Here is a 4,126-nt window from a genome sequence, read left to right as displayed (position 1 = left end):
AACATATATTCAGAGGGCCTAGTGCAGACCCATGAGGGCCCTATGATTGCCACTTTCTTCCTCTTGAGCTCCTAAGAGCCTTGCTTAGTTGATTCTGTGATTCCTGTTCTCCTAGTGCCCTTGACCACTTTGGCTCCTACAATCCTTCCTCCCTCTATTCCATGGGGTTCCTGAGCTGTGCTGAATGTTTGGCTCTGGACCTCTGCATCTGTTCCCATCAGTACTGGATGAATCCTCTCTTATTATGATCTCCTTCAGTTGTCTTATTGAACTAGGTAAACTTCAAGTACCACATTCAATATATATGTAGAGCATTGACAACATTGTCTTGTTCCTGATTTTAATAAAATTTCTTTGACTTTATCTCCATTTAATTTGATGTTGGCTATCGGCTTGCTGTAAATTGTGTTTATTGTGTCTAGGAATATCCCTTGTGTGCTTGCTTCGGTAGCACATATATTAAAATTGGAATGATAGCATGACCCCTGCACAAGGACTATCTCTTGTATTCCTAATCTCTCTAAGATTTTACCATGAAGGGGTGCTTGGTATGTCAAAGGCTTTTCCAGCATCTAATGAGATAATTATGTAGTTCTTTTTCTTTCATTTTTTTTTTACAATATGAATTGCAATGTCTTATTTTCATATGTTAAACCATCTCTTCATCTCTGGGATGAAGCCTACTTGATCATAGTGGGTGATATTTTTCATGTATTCCTAAATCAGGTTTTGAATATTTTATTGAGTATTTTTACATCTATGTTCATAAGGGAAATTGACTTGTAATTCTCTTTCTTTATTGAATACTTGTATGATTTGGGTATAAGGTGACTGTGGCCTCATAAAATAAATTTTGCAATGTTTCTTCTGTTTCTATTTTATAGAATCACTTGAGGAGTATTGGAGTATTGGTATTAGCTCTTCTTTGAAAGTCTGGTAGAATTCTCATTTAAACCATCTGACCCTGGACTTTTTTTTTTTTTTTTTTTTTTTTTTTTTTTGGACTGGGAGACTTTTAATGGCTGCTTCTTTTTTCTTAGGCATTATAGGTCTATTTGGATTATTTATTTGATCTTGATTTAACTTTGGTAAGTAGTATCAAGAAAATTATCCATTTCTTTTAGATTTTCTAATTTGTGGAGTAAAGGTTTTTAAAGTATGTTTTTTAAAGTATAGCAGCCCAGGCTGCTGCCTAGGACCTTGTCTGGGTCTGTGATTCTACCATAGCCAGGCTCTGTACTCATATCCATAGCCTATGTTATCACCAAAGGACATTGAGATGCCCAGGGACTGAGCCACAACCTGTGGCCATAAGAGTGTTCAAGGGCTGTGCTGCCACCAGGGACATCCTCATCTGAGTGGACTATGTTGTCACTGATGGCCATGGTGTTGTCCGGTTCAGGGCTGCTACAGAGGGCCATGCCTTTGTCCATGGCCGTACAGCAGCCAGGGTCTGTGTTGATGTCCATTGCCTGTGTTAGGATGGGGGTCATTGGAACCATGCTGTGCTAGCCAGCCCTGACCTTCACTGGCCTTGGGGTGGCTAGCACTGACCCTTGCTGGATAATGCAGCAGGAGCACTGACCCTATCTTTTAGGGGAGATCTTGCACCCTCCCACCCCGGGAAATATGATACCACCCCTCACCATAGATGTTCATCTGACCTGGGCAGCACACTAATGCTAACCTGTTGTCTGGGACTCAGGTTAGCTGACTCTGAGGGAGGAAAAGCAACAGAGCTGACTACTGTCCTGCCCTGCCCCCCATCTGCCCTGCATTGGTAAGGAAAAGATGCCCCCACTCCCCTTGTTACCTGTGGTAGACAAGAGAACTAGCCCCCTGGGCTAGTTGCAGCTGCAGCACACAGAAGAGTTGGCCCTGCACAGCATGCTAGAGCTGACCCTGTTGCACTGATGCAGTTGAGCCAGTCCTGGGGGCATGAGAGCAAATGAGCTGAACCCACCAACCCCTCAAATTCCCCCTACAGCAATCAGGAAGGCCTTGTGCCTTGACTGGGCAAAATAATAGAGATGGCCCTGGAGATGTGATTGGGGGAACCCAGGTTTGTGGGCCAGAGAGTAGAATAGGCCCTTCTCCTTGTTGTAGATTGCATTGGGTAAACTAGCCAAGTGCAGGAGAACTTGCCTCGATAGTGACAATGATGGAATGCTGGTGGGCTGATCACCCCAGCTACCACTCAGCCCAGAACCAGGACTATGAGTTGGCCCAACCCAGCATTCACCAAATCAAGGGGATGAATCTACAGATCCAAAACAGCAGGATCTCCATGACAGAGGACAACAGCAGAATATCCAAGGGGAGCCCCAATGAGAGCCCATTATCAGTGGTGTAGCAGAAATCAGAGGTCTCTAGCCATACCAATGACTCCTGGTAAGGAACACTGGCAGGAAAAGGCAAGTGGACTAAAGGGCAATCTGTATGATCCAATAGGCCACATCCAAGCTTCCATTACAGGATTCTTCTTTTTATTTTCATTTATTTTGGTTTTGCTTTGTTTGGGTTTTTTGTTTTGTTTTGCTTTTCTTTTAAATTTGGTTTTGATTTGGCGGACGTTGCAAGGGCAGAGGGCAGTGTGAGGGGACAGAGAGAGAAGTGAGATCAGAATGCACACACACACACAAAAAAAAATCAATGAAAGTGAAACAAAATTATGTCTTTCATACAATTTGGGAGAAATTAAATAATATTTGCAAATGTATTTCATGCTTGCTTTTATTTTTCTTGTCTTCTGGAACAATGCTGACACAAAATACTAGGTCTTTGCTTATTATATTTTTGCCTAAAACCCGGTTTGTTTTAAAGTATTTTATATTGGTTTCTTAGATCCAACCATCTCTCCTGACCTTCAAACTCCCTGATTCTTTCTTTGTCCACCCCATTCTATTCACAGTCCATTCAGTGAAGTTTCTTTAAGTAATGACAGTTTTCAGTTTCAGAACTTCCTTATTTTTTCCTGTTCTTGTTGTTTTTCTATTGTTTATTTGTTTGTTTGTTTCTTGAAAGACTGTCTTGCTATGTAGCCCAGGCTGGCCATATATTTATGATTCCCTGCCTGACATGCATGTGGTTACATGAGCTTTCTGGCCTGGCAGGTCCTACCACCCTTCTCGGCCCAAAAGAAACACATGAATGCTACATTAGTTATAAAGCTGTTGGTCGTTGGCTAAGGTTTCTTATTGGCTAGCTCTCTCTTAACATTTAACCCATTTCTATTAATCCAAAATTTTCCACGTGGTCTTATCTTACTGGAGAGTGCCAGACCTGCAACTCCTTTGCCTGCTACATGATGACTGCTCAGCAACTCTGCAGAGAAGAGAGAGATTTCCTGTTTGTCCCTGCTTATATTCTGATTCTGCCCAGCTACTGTTCGTACAGACCTCCAGACCTCTATGGTTAGCTTGTGGCAGGTTTCTGCCCAGCCAATCCACTTCCAGGAATCAAATGACGACTGCTCTCTGCCTACATTTCCCAGAATCCTCCTTGTCTCCTAGTCCTACCTATCATCCTGCCTGGCCAATCAGTGTTTTATTCATCAACCAAAAAGAAACATAAATACAAAAGAACATTCCCCATCAGGCATGCACTACCATGTACAGCTTTTCCCAAATCTGTTCTTTTTAAGCACTCATTATTGCTCATTGAAGCATTTTGACAAAAGCTCAGACGATTGTAGTATGTGGCAGTATCTTCAACTTATGTTGAAACTGTTCTTGTTCTTAGTATACGATAGTATGAAGTGTGACCTAAGAATTGAATTCCTATTAGATCTTCTACCCTAACAAGTTCATGTGCTGATACCCTTCTGTGTGTTGTGGTTCAAAGGCAAGCCATTTAAGATGGCTTCACCTTTGTGGTGCACCGGTCACAGCTCTGCACTCAGTCCCGACTGGGTGGATAGCAAGATGCCACATTTTATTGAAAGCCAAGTTTTGCAAAAACAAAGTTTTGACCTTAACTAACTGGGGCTAACATTGCCACATTAAAGCATTATTCTAAGTTGGAGATCTGTAGCCAGATTAGGTGGGCAGAGGCAACTCTCTGTTGTTGCAGGAAAAGGGTGAAAGTTGAAGTTTTTCAGGAATCCTCTGAGGGAGGGAAACTCTTC

The 4,126-nt window shown here is 42.3% G+C and overlaps 1 pseudogene; it reads left to right on the top strand.

The window, feature by feature from the left end:
• Nucleotides 1–435: 435 nt before the first annotated feature.
• LOC127216508 (uncharacterized) lies at nucleotides 436–530 on the top strand (annotated as a pseudogene).
• Nucleotides 531–4,126: the final 3,596 nt, after the last annotated feature.

This window comes from Phodopus roborovskii, unplaced genomic scaffold (genome assembly GCF_943737965.1).
Source record: "Phodopus roborovskii unplaced genomic scaffold, PHOROB, whole genome shotgun sequence".
NCBI lineage: Eukaryota > Metazoa > Chordata > Mammalia > Rodentia > Cricetidae > Phodopus > Phodopus roborovskii.
Note: the sequence above shows the minus strand (reverse complement) of the source record. Positions and strands in the feature narration are given on the sequence as shown.